Source organism: Egretta garzetta, unplaced genomic scaffold (genome assembly GCF_000687185.1).
Source record: "Egretta garzetta isolate BGI_Z169 unplaced genomic scaffold, ASM68718v1 scaffold451, whole genome shotgun sequence".
In the NCBI taxonomy this organism is placed as follows: Eukaryota; Metazoa; Chordata; class Aves; order Pelecaniformes; family Ardeidae; genus Egretta; species Egretta garzetta.
In genome coordinates, this window is record NW_009258552.1 from 648,681 (window position 1) to 665,473 (window position 16,793).

The 16,793-nt window shown below is 41.9% G+C and overlaps 1 long non-coding RNA gene across 1 annotated transcript in view; it reads right to left on the reverse strand.

Moving 5' to 3' along the window:
* Window positions 1–2,946: 2,946 nt before the first annotated feature.
* The window catches only part of LOC118453268, a 15,497-nt gene continuing 1,650 nt past the window's right edge, over window positions 2,947–16,793 (reverse strand). Inside the window, exons 2-3 of the long non-coding RNA XR_004843196.1 lie at window positions 12,322–12,324; window positions 2,947–2,957 (exon numbers count right to left, since the gene is read on the reverse strand). This is a non-coding gene — a long non-coding RNA (uncharacterized LOC118453268). The remainder of the gene's footprint in view (window positions 2,958–12,321; window positions 12,325–16,793) is intronic.

Here is a 16,793-nt window from a genome sequence, read left to right on the forward strand (position 1 = left end):
AAGGGAACCTGTTAAAGTTGGTCCCCCGACGTCTTAGCTGTCCTCTGATGAATACTTTGCAGGCGTTGAGCTACTGTGTGCTCTGAGCTCCTGTCCCATCCGTGGGCAGGCGATGCGGAAAGGGGTCCCGAAGCACGGAACTCTGGGCTGAACGTTCACCTGCAGTGGATTGGCATTGCCATCCAAAGACATTTCAAGCAGTCATGAATCTAATGTGAATTTCTGGCATGGGAGGAAAGGTATAAAGGGCGGGAACTAAAGGTGGTTTCAGCACAGCTCAGCTGGATGCAGAAATCCTCACCATGTATCCTACTGGGCTGATGAAATAGTCCCGTGCAGCTTCTGCAGCGTGTCTTTCCTTTTTGCCTAGAACATTCTTGCAAAAATACACCTTTTTTTTCATCGTTCCCTTCAGCGGACATGGAAATGTATCAGTCCTCGCAGCTTCCTCCCTAAAAACATAGAAATAGTAAAATTAATTTCTCATCAATGGTTAGCATTAAGTCATAACAAGCTAACTTGGTTCAGTGTAACTGAGCCAAGGACATACAGCAATCAGCATTTATGGGAATGAACACACCACCATTTGTTTTAAATGAAAACTGTTCTTCCATTAGCTCAAAGTAGCTTGTAAAATCTTTCACTATGACTAAAATCTGGAGTAACGCTGGCTATAATTCACCAAAGATTGTGCTGTAATGCTTATTTATGGCATTATCATTTTAAGTTTTTTGTCAAGTAAAGCAGTAGGGATCAAGTGGACTCCCTCGCATCTGCCATGCCTTTGAAAGACAGCATGTGCCTGCTCAGGAATTAAATTAGGAATTAAATATTGAATCAAGAACACACGTGTAAGCCGTTAAGGAGATCTCAATGCTGAGCTCGCATCCACCAGGCCACTGGTGTAAACGGAAGACGCTATGGTCACCCTCTGTCCTGAGCAGAAGGGAGCCCTGTCAGCACCCTGGTGCAGCACCCCAGAGCCTCTTGCCCAGAAGGTGGCTGCTTCCTCCAGGCTGTGGGGAAGAAGGGCCAAAAGGTGGTCTAGGGAGAGAGGTGCCCAAAGCGTGCTCTGTGTTTCTTACTGTTGACAGAAAGATGGGCTGGTGGAGATGCAGTTTACACAAGACCCTACAACTCAAAGACACACCGAGTTTGAGACCAATTCCGCATCTCTTCTGGAAGGGCCAATCCTTTACTCTCTAATGGGAAGATGCAGAGAGGATTACGATGGCCATATCCTTCCTCAGGCAAGTCTTGGTTTTTTTCTGGCAAGAGAGATCTTTCTTAATAAACAACTGCTCTTTCTTATGAGCTTGCTGTCGTCAGTGACCACAGCGCTGCATGGACACAAAATAGATTTTATCTGCCCAACACAACTCACAGGCATTGACTATCATTTTGTTTTCTTCACTGGGTAAAAGGAAGAAAATGGCTTTTAAATTAGATGTTGAACCCCTTCCAGAATTGCAATATAAGATACTGAATCAATCATTCTTCATGCAGTTACCTCCTACTCCACAAGCTCCTACTACCACAAAAATTGGTTGTTGCCAACTCAGATGAGTGAATAATTTGCAGTTTCATATTTGTTAGAGGAAATGTTCCTCTTCCTTTTTTCATTATTTGTCCATGAGCATATTGATTTTCTTGATTTTTTTTCCCCCAAAACATGTGCTGTAATCACTCTGCAAGTAATTCTCGACGTAAATAATTTGTGAGCAATTTGTTGTGAGAAGTCTTCAAATATTTGTCTTCATTCCGTTCATTCTGTATGAACTTGCATCCCGCGGTGTCTCTGTTTCTGTGAACCCAACATCAAAAGAGCCAGTTCTGAGTATTCTCCCTGAGAACAATCCCACTTCTGAACCTAGAAAACTCACATAGAAAGCACATTTTATTGAAAATTATTTAAGACTTAGGAATGCAGATTCCCCAGAATGCTTGCAGTTTACATGCATCTGTGATTTCCATGCTAACTGGAAGATAGCTTTTCCAGCACTAAGGGGAACATTATTTTACCCACTTCAAAACTCGAATCTGCTCCTCACCCAGAGCTTTTGTCTCGTCCTGATTCATTACAATCTCTGTCTCACAAAACATCCCTTGTGAGAGATGAGGCTTTCAACGGCCTATGAAGTGGTTGGGTTCCTAATTACGACTGAAATCATGCACAATTTCATTATTGAAAAATTACTTAATTCCCAGAAATAATTATGGGATTCTCCTCATTTTCATTGCCTCTTAATGAAAAATAAGTACGTATCAAAGCACTAGCAGGAGAGTCTGATCCCAGCCCTGCTGGAGTCAGTGGAAAGCCTTCCTTTCCCAGCGATGCAGATGGAGGAAACTGCCCTTGCCCCATTGCAAGATATCTTTTCAGATAAAAGTTTAAAAGAACGATTGCGCTGTTCAGAGAGATTTGGGTATTTTACCACATGTCGTCTTAAGAAGAAAAACCTTAGAATGACTCTGCAATATCAAAGAGGAGGTAAAAGTCAACTCAAACACCAAGTGCCATCTTATACCAGAGTGAAAATTTCAAATTCAAGTCTTGCAGTTGGCCTTAAATGGTTGCTTTAAAGCTGTTTATAACATATAGGCCTTGGCTCTTGTTGGTATGCAGTGGAAATACTTTGCTGGTATTTTGGATGATGTAAACAGTTGCTGCAACTGTCACCCAGGCACTTTGTGATGTTAAGTAGGAGAAACAGAAATAAGGAAGTAATGAAATTCATGGATGATGATGCCTGTGACTGTAACTGGGACACGTACATCTCTTCCCTCATCCCTTACAAAGGCTCCCCTCTATGAAAATATGAACACCTTGAAAAACAATTTAAAGAAAAAAAATCCGCATAGAAATACTGAAGAATGCCAGTCATAAACCAATTAACATTTTTTCAAATACGAATTTTGCAAAGGGAAGTTATATTTTGCTATCAAAATGTCTTTTTCTGAAATTAGTTTTAATTTTGTCAGTGCAAAAAAGACAGTGCACCCTATTAATGTTCTTAAGCTGTATCGCCTGAGATGGACTGAAATGTTAACTCTTGGTGCTCATAACTGACTGGGGATAATTTGGTCTGCTTCATTTAGCCTGCTGCAGAAATAAGTTGGTGATGCTAAGCATCAAAGTTCCCTGAACCCAACTTCCCAATGGGCAGTTCAGGCTTGCCTACCAATCTGGGTGCCAAATCCAGCCCAGCCGCGGAGATGGGAGAGCTGCACACTCCAGGGGAGCGCCCTCAGGGAGCCATGGCCACCTTCTGAATGTCCACAGGCCTGGGGCAGCTGACATGACTTAACCAGCGCACTGTTGGATCCACTCTCCAGAAAGGCCTGGATTCTCTCCTCAGAGACGGCAATACTGTCTGTATCAGTTTAAAGGCTGATACCACCGTTCCAGGGAAGCAGCACAGCAATTCCTGCAGCAGATGATATGTATGGCATTCCTCTTCCTGCCAGATGTGGATGGCAAGCATCACAGAATCTTTTCACTCAGTTTTAGTTATAGTTCATGCTGAATCACAGAAAATGTGAATAACTCAGACGCAGAGTGTTTCTTTCCACTTTTCACCATATTTTTTTCCTGGTGCCTCTGTTACGTGACTTCACATTTGGTATTCTGATACTTAATGGAGTTTTAGGGCAAAGAAATGGTGATGTGCTGGCATACAGTTTTTAAAACTTTGTAAGAAGATAGATTCTTTCCATGCATTCTTTACATCATAGTTATTATAGAGACCTACAATATTATACGTGAGAAGAAAAAGTTGCTATACTAAGAAAAAACCAAACCAAACCCTAGCTTGTTTTATTGTGAATTTGCATATTCAAGTCCATTTATATCACTGAAAGGGCAGCAGTCCAAAATAGAAATAACTCAGAAAGCAAGGTTGCCACCCTGAATAGCCAGAAACCGCGGCGATCATTTCAATAGCAGCACTCTGTGTGGATTCCTGCCTGGTTTCGTACCTGTGGCGCGCTGTGCTCTGCTTCACAGTGATGTGAGCTAACACAGAATAAAGCATGCTGTGCACCATGTACTCCTATTCTGCAGAGCAGGTACAATCCCCGTAACTGTACCACAACCACATGGCAAATACCATGTAAATACATAGCAATTGCATGTTCCTGCAGCTTGCTTGTTAATTATGCATTGCTGCTAACAAGTTCAGAGATAAATTATCATAGCACTTGCAGCGTTTAGGTGCTTGCAAAGCTCCTGAGCGATGCAATAATGGAATTTGTACTATTAAATGCTTGCTTTTGTTGATTTGCCTTTGGAATGGGGAAGGAACAGCTTAAGCGCCTATTTCTTATTGCTACAGCAGAGGTATGCTGCCATGCAAAATTGCATGACACATCCACCAGTAAGGAAATCTGGACAAATTAACAAAAAAATCATTTCCATTAATAAATCACTTTCAAATTCCATTTAGTAATCCTCCTAAGCAAATGCCGTGTTTAAAATAGCTGGTACTGGCACGCAAGAGAACTTACACTGTTTTCCTGACCCAATATTTAATATTGCACAGGCTAAAAATGAGAGGAAAACCTCATTTCCCTGATGTTGCTGGCAAAACTATTGATTTCAGTGAGGGCAGGGCTCTACCCAGACAGCTCACTTGTAAATGGATTCTTGAAATAGCTTATATTATATTACGTCAGAAATACATCACCATGCAAGGCCACTCCGTAGCCTGTGCTAGCTCTTCTACATGCCACTCTGCAGTATTTTAGACTACAACTTAGAACATTTAATAGGTATTTTAACAGTATTCAATAAAATAAAATTAGCCTCTCTATAAACATTGCTCTTCTCCAAAGTGAAGCTTCCCTTTAAGTTATGACTCTGTAATGGTTTGGGCAGCCATTTATGCCAACTTTTACAACCCATGTTGGATCACCTTGGGTTTTGTTTTTTTCAATTTCATTATTTTTGTATTGATTTTCAATCTGAAAGGTGATGTATATGTTTATGTTTCTGACCCCCTTTTTTTCCTATTGTAGTTGTTGGGCTATTTGTTCTAAAAAATTTCTAGCATTTATTGCAAGGAAGTGCAAATGTTGGTCTTCAGGTATTACAAACTTACTACTAGCAGAAACAAAATAGCCAGCTATTATTATCTGTTGCTTACAAAAATCCTGAGTATGGACTAAAAACACGCTGTAATTGGCCGTGCATAAGCACAGATTAAACCAGCAACCGTAAGGAAGGGGGTGACACGCTGGGGATGGACCAGACCAATACAGACAAGCAAGCAAGGATGGAAGCAAGGTGATGGCAGCATTGGTCATGCTGGCAGGTAACACCCCCAGACCCTGCCTCCGCATCTGTGCACAGAGACAGGAACATGAGGATCTTTTGACAGCATTTTGAGGAAGATTAGGAGATCGCTTTGTGGCTGAAACCTCGGCCACAGGGGAAATTCTGGAATTCTTACCCATTGGTGGGAGGAGTCAGTCATTTCCCAGTGAGAGACATGCCTGGGGATGCGAGTCAGGGAGGGTATTGGGAATGCAAAGAGCAGTAACTTACTTGAAATGAGAGAGAAGCAGAAAACAAAAGTAGGCTGAAGAGACTAGCAAGGATGCCAAGCCAAAAATCAGATAAAATTGTTTTACTTTGTGATTCTCACAGTGTTGGTGAAGCCCAGAATGCGGGAATGTGTATGTGAGCCATAAGATCATCAGACAGGTTCAAAGTGTTCATTTTCAGTTGGAATAGAAAAGGATGTATCTTAAATGCCGTTTCTGTCATGGAGAAATAATGGTCGAGTTTAGATACGGTCTGTACAGGCTCACCCGTAGAGCAACCTCTGCTGAAGATGGGACAGTGGATGGGAATGACAAAAAAACCCAATGTGATCATAGTGTTCATAGAACCTGAGAAATAAGTTGATGGGACAAGCTTGGAAGAGACTCTAACCCCACCAGTTTTAAGATACTGACCTTGAACAGACAACTAGAGCTTCAGAAAGAAACACCAGAAACATGGGCTGAGGTTCTGGTTTGGACAGAAGAGAAGTCTGTCCAGGAGTGACAGCAAAATCGTATTTGTGGTAGAGGCTCCTTAATGACCAAGTGTGGAGGAAACAGGGAGAGAGAGCAGGAGAGCTTACGGGGAGGTTGAGAAAGGATGAGGGTGATGCTCCAGTCTGTTTTGAAAGAACAAATAGAAAGGAGAGGGTCTGACATACAAACTAAGGCTGCATTTTAGCAGGAGGATAGCTTCCATGCTCAAGGCAGATTTTAAGGTTAAAGACAAGACTAAGGGAAGGGACAAGAGTTGGCTTAGAGAAGCCCAACAGGAATCGGAAGGCAATTAGGTTGCTGCAGCAATGCACGGCGTGTTGAAGTATTTTATTATCCACTGTGCTCTTTAATTGCGAGCATAATACAGGCAATAATTTCTAAACCAAAGTATGTTCTTATTGAAGATCCTTGGTTCTTTAGTAGGAAAATAACTTCATATGCAGAATGATTTTTGGTTTTAATGGGTTTATTTTTGTGTAACTTACATTGACTTTAAATAAAAGGCAGCTGTACATTTCCAGAGGTGTCTAACTGGCAGTATAACTGAGGCTCATTAGCCCAGCTGCCCAGTGTCTTTGAAGATGGTATCCTTGTTCAGATGGAATTACCTTGTTTTCCTTCAGTCATTCTTGCTCCCTCCTCAGTCCTACCCTGGAGCCTGAAGAAATGTTTGTAAGTTCTCCTAAAAAACAGACATCTTCCTAAGATAAAACAAATACAAATGATCTTTCTTCACTCCTAGGGTCTGATCTTGATCTTCCTGAAATCTGCAGTGAGATTCCTCCTGTCTTCAGTGATACCAGGCACAGTTCGACCAGGCCAGATGTAAGCTTGAAATTCCCCTAATGAAAAAGGCCTCAGTACACTGAATGGGGGAGATACCCATTAATAACTATTTAGGAGAACACGGTGCCCTTGAAAGGCTCATTATTTTGAGTTACCCATTCAAAAAAGCCTAATCAATAGGAGAACAAGTGAAAAATCTCTCACAGAAACAGACAGCAGAATACTGCATTCAAGAGGACAGCCACCAATTAAAAGCAATGTCAACGAGGCAAGTGGCAACTTCAAAAGGGAAATCTTTTCCTCATTTTCATATGCATTCTTCATGAGCAACATCAAGAAGTGTAACACGCTAATAGCTAATAACACTCAGAATAAGATTCACTAATTTACTAACTGAGTAATTTAATGCATATCAAAGGAATGATTTTCTCGTTTCATTCTTTTTTTAGATCTAACACTAAGCTCGGTATTATCAAGTAGATGAAGCTGCACAGATTACAAGCTGTCACTGGAATAGTCATTTTAGAATCGAGTTTGGTGTTTTCTGTTGGATGTCTCTTCTGAGTTTAAGGAACCACATACTTAATTTCCTTGTTATAATTCTGATTTCAAAAAACAAATCAGGAATCTCTGTGAAAATGTGGCGCTTGGCTACAATCAGTGTTTTGTGGAGACAGCTCTGTTACGATGTTCAACTTTGAAAATGCTGGGGACTGCAGAGAGGTAGTGCCATTGCACGTCCCAGGTCTGCCAATAACACGGTGGCTGGGAGAGGTTTAGGAGATGGGGGCCTGGGCTGAAGCAGGGTGAGCGGTGTGCTGCAGAGGGCCCTTGGCTCTCCAGGCATGGAGGACTCTCCCTCCTGCCTCCTGGGAATGGTGAGATTCCAACAGTTGGTTTGATTCCAACGCAGAACAAAAGACAAATGTTAATTTTTTTTTTTTTAAATTGCAAAAGAGCTTTTGTGTACTCCAAAATGCTAGACTAGGTATTGAAAAATATAGAAAGTCTACACAGTAAGAACCATTTCTTGTTTACTGTGATTTTTAGAAGCGTATTTACAGAATTCTACTAAATTTAAACAAGGTTTTGCCTTTGCTACTACTGTACACTATGTAGCCCGCTACCATCTGCTAAGACACTTTAAGTATAAGTTACCAGTTAAGGTACCCAACGGAAAAACAGCTCTTCTTTCAGTTTGTGTGTCACAGCTTACCAAGCGAGACCGCAGGCAGGCAGGCAGCCATCAGGGTCTCAACGTCTGTTCAGTAGATGGAGGGAAGCAGAGTGCTCCAGGATCAACACCAGGGCTGATGTTATTTAGTGTATTCACCGATGACCTGGATGATGATACAGAATGCAGACACAACAAATGTGAAGATGCCACTAAATTAGCATGGAGTCATTGTCATGTCAAATACTGACTTTTGTGGAGGGATCTTTGGGAACTCAGGATCTGGCCCGCAGAAGTTTAACAAGATGTACGAAGTCCCACATCTTGGGCAGAATAATGCCATCTGCCAGGAGAGGCTGGGAACTGCCTGGCTGAGCAGAAGCCCTCCTGGCAAGGACTTGGAGGTTGCAAGGGATGTCATGGGAGCCAACAGTGTGCTTGCTGCGAATGGGCCAAACTGCACACTGGCCTACTTTTGAAGAAGGGTGGCCAGCAGATTGAGGAAACTCGTTATACCTGTCTCCTCAAAGCCACTAACATCACACCTGGAATATGGTGTCCAGCTTTGGGCCCCCCAGGTCAAAAGAACATTCAGAAATGAGAAGGGAAGGTAGAAGAGGGCTGCCAGGATGGTCAGGGACATAGAGCACCTGCTTCAGGTGGTGGAGGAGGCTGTGGCCTTTCAGTCTGGTGTGGAGAAGGCTAAGGGGTGGTCTAATAGCAGGCTGCAACTGCTTGAACTGGAGTTGAAAAGACAGGGCCAAGCTCTTTTTGGTGGTGACAAAGTGTATAGAAAGGGGCAAAAGCTGCACACTGTAGCTGGGGAGGTTCAGACTGGACATGAGGAGGAACTGCTTCAGTGAGAGGACACTGCAGTAATGGAAGGGGTTACTCAGAGGGGGACACCAAAGATCTGGCTAGGTAAAATCGCAGCAGACCTGATCCAGTGTTGGTGACAGTCCCACTTTGAGTGGAAGGTGGGGGTTGATCTAGGGGTCCCTTCCAACCAGTATTTCTACAACGTAACTCAGACTCAAGCCAGTGGCGTTATCAAAACCTTACCGAAATGATGTTAAATACAACTAAATGAAAAGTGCGCTCATCAGTAAATAGGAAGGAAGATACACCTCCTCATCTGGCTTGTCTTCTCATGGCAAACTCTTCACCAACAGGGCACGCTATTGCAGCAGGCTACCCATCCGTACTGCTTTCCTCTCCCGATCTCTCAACAGCAAACAATGTTTCTGTGATGCCCCTTTAATGGGGAAGGACAGACTGTTGGAACCAATGGCTTTGTGGCAGATGGAGCAACATTTGCAATTGGGAAAAAACACTCTCATGCTGCCAAAATATTAACAAGGGGCTTCCTCAGAAATATTCTGCCACAGTCATTGATAGATGTAAATTCCCCATGTAAATATGACTTCTTCCAAGGAAAAAGGTATCGTTTAACAGGCTTTCTGAGGACAAGGACCCCTCCGCACCCTTTTTTTTTTCCTCTCCTGCAAACCCCTTCACTTCAGTCACAAATTTTCAGTGCTGCAACCCCTTACGGATGCCACGTGTGGTGGTAACGCTGATGAGAGCAGCAGTGAGCAGGGTTGGTTTGTGGCCGGCTGTCCAACAATCCCCTCTTGGCTGGCCCTGTCAGGGGACAGACTTGGCAGCAAGGGCACATTGTGAAATCAAACAGGGAATGGGCTGGGGTTTTGGTTGATTTTTTTTTTTTTTGCATAATGTATCTCCCTCTGTGAATGCCCGTGTTCCTTACATGGCAAGAAAACCAACAAGAATTTCCAGACCTTCCTTTATACCACCCATTATTTTGCATAGCCTTGTAATGCCTTTTATTAATTTCCTTTTAAAAATTAACTCCTTTTTAATTATGTGTCTATGCAATGTCAAAGCATTTCGGTGCATTTTTCACGCCATGTGTATGCCAGCTCTCTGGGGCTGGAGTCAGCCATGTTGTGGTAGTACTGCAAACAGTAAAGAAGTCCAGCTTCTCCGACACTGCTGCTGTTCTAGTTGCTGTCAGTGCTGGTCACTGGGGAAACTGAGCCTCAAATACCAAAAAAATCTTCCTGTGATGACCTACTGTTTTGCAGAGGGCAATGGGCCTAGCGTGCCTTTTTCTGAAAGATAAAGAGGAAAGACAGCCATTGTCCCTCTACTGAGAGGGATCTGAGATTTATTTTTAACTTCAAACTTTTCTATGCATCATGAAAAAAGCTGAAAAATTCTATTTTCATGGAGGAGGAGATTACAGGAGAGAGAAATAGTCTGATGCGTTTTAGATTAGAGATTCTTCCCTAAGAACAGAGGCTGTCATAGCATGGTGTCCCATGCCAAAGAAAATCTTTTCCCCAATGCTGTCAGCTAGGCCCAGTTCTCCACCAAATACATTTTCAAGAAATTTTGTACTGAGAGTTCTCCAACATGATGCTTCTGGGAATTCAGGTTACTCTCCCTCTGCCAGTACTGGGATGACGAAGTCCTGAAGGTAGTCTGCATCGTAGTGATGTGATAACAACTGCTCTGAAATGGAAAAATTTCACACATCTGTGTTTTAATTCTCCAGCTTGAGACATACCTTCAGGATGTCAGTTTCTGATGACATGTTTGGGCGAATGATGCCTTATCTGTGTGCCTTTCCTGTGTATCATCCTGATCTGGTAACTTGAATGCCATAACCAGAAAGCTATGTTAATTGTACATGGTTTTAAGTCAGAGTAGTCCAAATCATATTCCTCAAAACTATCAGCCTCACAAAATCTGCTTGCCTGTTTGAGAAGCCGGAGATATTCCAGCTCTGTTAGAGAAATCACATAATTATTTTTGTAGCAACAAGAATCTCCAATCAAGATAATCTTAGCCGCATGGATATTACATATTTCTGTTTCCTAAAAATAGAAACCACTAAGTATATGAAGGGGTACTGTAAACACAAGCATAAGTGAAAGAGTTCTACTGTTGCTGGACTCCTCCTCCCACTCAATTTGGGCAGTTCGAAAAGAAACTTATTCAGTATTAAGTTACAGTAAGGAATTGTTGACCTTGGTGTAATTGAGAGCAAAGATAAAGTCAACTCAATGGGGTTTGCTTCAGCTTGCAACATTTCAATTTAAGCCTCTACATTTGTTTGGATCATAAAAATGAAAACCTAGAGAAAATACTTGTTAAAAACAAAAAATGCTGAGAGTCTACACAAACTTCTTCATAAAGTAATTTTTACTGAAATGCTCACAGTTGTGTTAGCATCATTTGCTTCTAATCTGGGCTTCATTCTAAACACTGTATGTTAACAAGCTTAGACCACTTAGTGCCAAGCGCTTTATACATTTCTCTTTAATTAAATTTCTCCAAAGAATTGCATTACATAAGGATTTGCCAATACAAAAAGCGCACTCTTGGAGCTCCTGGGTAAAATCCAGGCACCCCGGCAGGAACTCACTGGCAACGGGATTCCGCTTGTCAGGTCTTTGCTATACGTGGGTAATAATAAATTATCTTGTTCCTTATGTATTAAGTTCTCAGGTATACTATTCTAAGAAAATAACTTAATGAGGTCCACTTTACCATTTCCATTACTAGATAAAAATAAGCATTACTTTGGAGTTCAATAATGTCTCGTTTCAAGTATGTTTGCGGTCACTGGAATATGCAACAGATGCCAGTTTGGATAAGCTTCTAGCCTGTGGACGGAGGTAGGCATTCGCTCTGATCATCTGCAATTTTACTACAGAATTCGAGCGCAGAATTGCCTGTACCGAGCTCAGGGAGACACGTGAACCATCAGCATTTAGGGTTTCTCCTATCTGTACAGTGATATGTTCAGTAAAAAGTTATAGGCGATTAGGACACGGAAGTGGCTTAAAAATGAAGATTTTAAATAATCTTTATGATCATCAATGTAAGACCAGGTGTAACAATTTACCTTTATTTAATTATGAGATATTTTTCATCTGTGTGAAACACGTTGAAGTGGGCTACACTCAAACTAGTTCTGACCTTCTTTCCTCTTGCATGTTTTTTTTTTGCAGCAGTTTTCCATAACTCAGCTGTGCAGGGCTGTGGGGTTTGATGTTTGAGTCCTCATGCAAAAGCAAAAGGTAAATTAGGGCTGCTCTAGGCCTGCACTGGTCAGGAATGGGAAGCGCAGGAGTGGTTTGAGACGGTACCAGCTCCCTCCACTGCCCTGTGGGATCCATCATAGAAATGGTGGAGGTTGTCTGCCTGATGCTCATCTGCTTCAGTGCAAAGTTACGTTCCTAACTGAGATATTTTTTTTTTCAGTTACTCAGATGTTACCTAGTTACCAGCTAATCACAGCCTGGTAACCATTTAGAGAAATCCAAATTTTTATTTACGACAAGGTAAGTGACCCTAAATAAATCAGCCTGGTGACACTTAGCTGCCCAACTCTAAAACGGGATGAGATGCCACAGGGAATTTATTTGAAGCGTTCAGACAAAAACTGCAGTATGGAATTGCAATTAGCCTTGACAACACAAATTCAATTTAAAATATTCTTAACTGGTTTTAAAATAAAACTTCAGATTCCCTTTGACTGCAACCCAGTCCTGAAGCTATTTAAGCCTGCGTTGCCTATCCCGTGCCTGATTTTCTGATCTGGTTGTAAGATTACTATTAATAGACCAGAAGTGGGGTAAAAAAAAAAAAAAGAGGAAAAAAAAGAAAAAAGTGAGATTACCTAATTCTGCAAATACCAGCGTTTGTTGATTTGCTCGCTTCATTTTAGAAGAGTGTTGGGAGAAGTTTAGTTTTCTGACGGGGATTAATCTTTCCCTTTTGTGACTCTGGACCATCCATCCCTCCCCGCCTTCCCCCAATTCCGGCACGGGGTTGCTAAGCGACATGTTCTTCTCTTCTGTACTTTAGCAGAGAGGAACAGATCAAAGACACCCACAGTCCTGAATTATTTTATAAATGAATTTAAAGAGACACTCTCCCGTGCGGTATTACGGAGGGGGAGATCAAAAATTGCTTTATGTACAGATAGTATCTGGAGAATTAAACTGAGGTCTTCTGGAAAATACAAATGGTCTCGTTACTGTGAACTATGTAATATTTACCTTTTTTTTCACTTTTTCAGAACTAGACTATGAGTTTATGCTAATTAATGTTTCTACTTTTATGGCAATCAAGACATTGAACGCAGGCCAGGCTGCATGTTTGTATGACTTTCTGAAGTGAGGTTTTCTGTCACCAAGTGACAAGCTTGCTGGTTTTTTAACTCTTTTCATCTCTTGCAAGAGTTGCCATGATTCAAAAATATTTCACTCTCTAAATATTAAATGCTTTCCTGACTGACATTAAAGGTGAGAAAATCACAGGGTAAATTTCAAGTGATCTGTCCTTAAAAGAATAAATGAAGATAAGAAAGTGATCTGGGTGCATCAGGCAAAAAAACTAAGACACCAACATCTCAGATCTTTCTGAAAAGCATGGAAACTAAATGAATAATCTTTAATTAAAAAATGTGAGGATGCAGAAGTTCAAACATCACCTCTTACCAGACCAGCACTTATCTGGCATCAGCTCAGGGCTGCTATTCTATACAAGCTGTGAGATTTTTAAGAGCGTACTGGCTGTTATGGCAAGCACTTCCTGGACAGAAAAGGGAGGAATTATTTGCCCTTGGACCTACTCAGTTTCAAACGCCATCGATATTGTAAAAGGAAAAAAAACCTCCAGCACTTGGCAACAAAGTGCAAGAATCTTTCATGACTTTCGTTTCCAAAGACACTATCGCCGCACAGCCCTAAGAACAGGGAGAGGAACACAAATAAACACTTGAAGCGTTAACCAAGCAAGTGAGACAAATGATTTACGCAGCAAGCAAGCAAAAATCCTGGGCCAAATGGCTGCAAAAAAGGCATCTTGAAAACTGCAGGCAAAATTCTTCCCAGGTGCAAACCTCGTTGTTTTGTTACCAGTCCCCTGATCTGCATAAACAAATGTCCCCTTTAAAACAGTTTCAGAGGCTTGGTCACCCAAACAGGTGCTTGTGCAGGCACAAAACCGCTGGCTCCAGTTGTAAAGCGTGCGCAGATGAGCTCATGCTCCCCGCAGCATGCCGGGTCGCAGCGCAGAGCTGGCTCCTCGCTCTCGTCCTCTGCCTGCAATCGCACACAAAACTGAGGCTGGATTAGTGAAACCTAATACGCTCCAGGACTGTAAAGGGACTAATCTCACATAAATCTTCACCAAAAAAAAAAATAAATCTGCGTTAGTATTTATTTACATGCATTTTATTTTTCACTGAGAAAACACGCCTCCTATTTTCCTGCACCGGTAAAAGTCTCTTCAAAATTCCAATTGCTTAGATTTGGCATTTAAAAATCCACTGTACTACAGTTAGCCTATATTCTCGTAAAAGCCTGTATTTTAGCAAGGGGCTTACCCAGCTTTTCCATTTCATTGCTAGATATCTATTACACGGGCAAGATGTGTACTTTGCTCTCACTGTTTTATGAGATTTTGGCTGAATTTCTGAAGGGGAAAACTGTGACTTGCACTCTAAATATTTTTTTCTGGAGAATAGGTTCCTCCAAAGACTATGGGCATCTTGTACAAAATACAAGTAAACACTTGGAAAGGAATTTAATGCTTCTGGTGGGTGCCAACATGCCAGCCCTGGAAACCGAAATCCCTGTGACCTGTGGCAGAAGCACTGCTCCTCCACCACGCTTTGTTCAGCAATTCCGTTCGATCAAGCTAGTATTTAAGGTAAAATGTTCTGAAGTGAGAATGTCGTAAGAATTTTAGTGTTTATTATTGGTATATCTTATTAATATTTGTAGAATTGTATATATTTTCTATTTTTGTAGAATAACTACCTTATTAATATTTGTAGAATTTTGGTTAAGGAATTTTGAGTCTTTCCTTATTTCCAAGATGCTGTACAAACATCTGTGGCAGCTGGATGACAGATGTGAGCCACCAGGGCAGAGGTTTGGGCCTTCGAATCAGAGGTGATGCTTTTGATATGTGGGAGGGCATTGAAGGCCACTGAGAACATCAATAATCTTACCTCACATTTCTGCAGTGCTCTGCCCGCTTACATAGGCTACCGGTAATTAGTGATGGGGATCCTTCTGGAATGATCAGCAGTATCATTTAGATTGTCATTAAAATACAATTAGCAGCCCTTTGAACTGAGCGCCAGAGTTTGGAGCAACCTAATTGGTGGCTCGTGGGCCAGAGCTGGATAGCAGGAGGCTTGTGTCTGCTTTTCCTCTCCTCTAACTGCACTGGCTCAAGCCGAGCCCTGGCCCCAGCGTGGTGGCTGTGCCCACGGGACAGGCATCGAGAGCCATTCTGCAGCTGGAAAGGCAGCAGCACAAAGTGCCCCTTGTGTCCAGCCCACTGCCTTGAAAAGCCTGGATTTTGTAGAGCTCATTGCATCCTGTGTGCAGACTCAAGCAGGCACGACCCCACAACTTTATACTTTGCAATTCAAATCAATTTGATTTTTCTTCTTTTTTTTTTTTTTTTAACTCGACTTTCAGAGCACAGCTTTGGGTAGAAAGAGCCGTAGGGATGAAATAAGGGCAGTACGTGGTAAGACAAATAACTGAGCTATCTACATCTATGGATGACACGTTGGTAACCATGTTGGCACGTGCTTGGGTAAGATGAAGCATTTAGTTACTGCAGCAGACTGGAAGTGAAGGGCTGGCTTGGATGGTTGTTCCCAAACCTGGCAGCCATATCCCACATTTAGGTAGCTAAATCTGTCACTTCCATGCTTTAGATACTTATGTTAATTGCATAAACGCCAACAAAACTGACATGTTTTTAAAGTGTTAGCAGTGTAAATAGCTGCTCTTCTGAAATGGCCACAGCATATATTTTTAGCTCCTTGTGTACTCTTCTGATGATACCACTTGCGAACGCATCGTATTGGTTGTAGTACCTAGCAATAGTAATGTATTAGTATCTGTTTGTAATGCTATTGATTCCCCTGCATAAAGCACTGTAGAATATACTTTAAATACTGGCTTTTTGTATGTCTCACACAACTATTCATTGGTACCAAGGGAACAGCATGCTACTGTTCCAGGTTTTCTAAGAAGCCGTGCTATTGCTCTCCAGCTCCTGTCGCCCGCTTCATAACGCCTTTATTATTTATGCTTTTACTCGTGCAAATTCAGATTTAGAACTGAAAATTTTCATGCTTTCGTTTTTTAAAAAGAATTAAAGGCAGCAAATGGACCTGATGTAATCTGTATACTGTGTGCCATGGCTAAGTATCCACTGCTGTGAAAGCGCTGCTTGTTCTCTGAAAGGAGGAATTCTTTCAGACGGCGTTGCTTGCCCCCTCCTCTGCGAGGCCGCTTTTCCCATACACTCGGAGGACTTGCTGCCAGTCATTTTCTTGCCCTAGAAGTTTGCTGGAGCAATACTGTGATTTACCCAATGTTTGTACAGGGCCTAGCTCCTAACAGGTTGGCCTCTAAGTATAACCAGAAGTTTTGCGCTTGGGCGTAGCAGTTGCTCTGCTAAGGTACGATGGCTTTTTAATCATCTTTTCTTTGGATTGGTCCTTGGACTACATATTGCTTCATCTCAATGTGGGCTTCACAGCAGGCTTTCAGATAAGTTCTTTTCTCTTCCTCTGCCATTCACGTGGAAAGCAGCATGCTTTCAGATATGTCCCATCCACAAAGGATTTCAGTGTTGGCCTGGCGTGTTTTATTAGTATTTGAATGGCCCTAAAGAAGTTATTTGGAAAGCAGCAGATGCCTTTGGAAAAGAGGGAAAG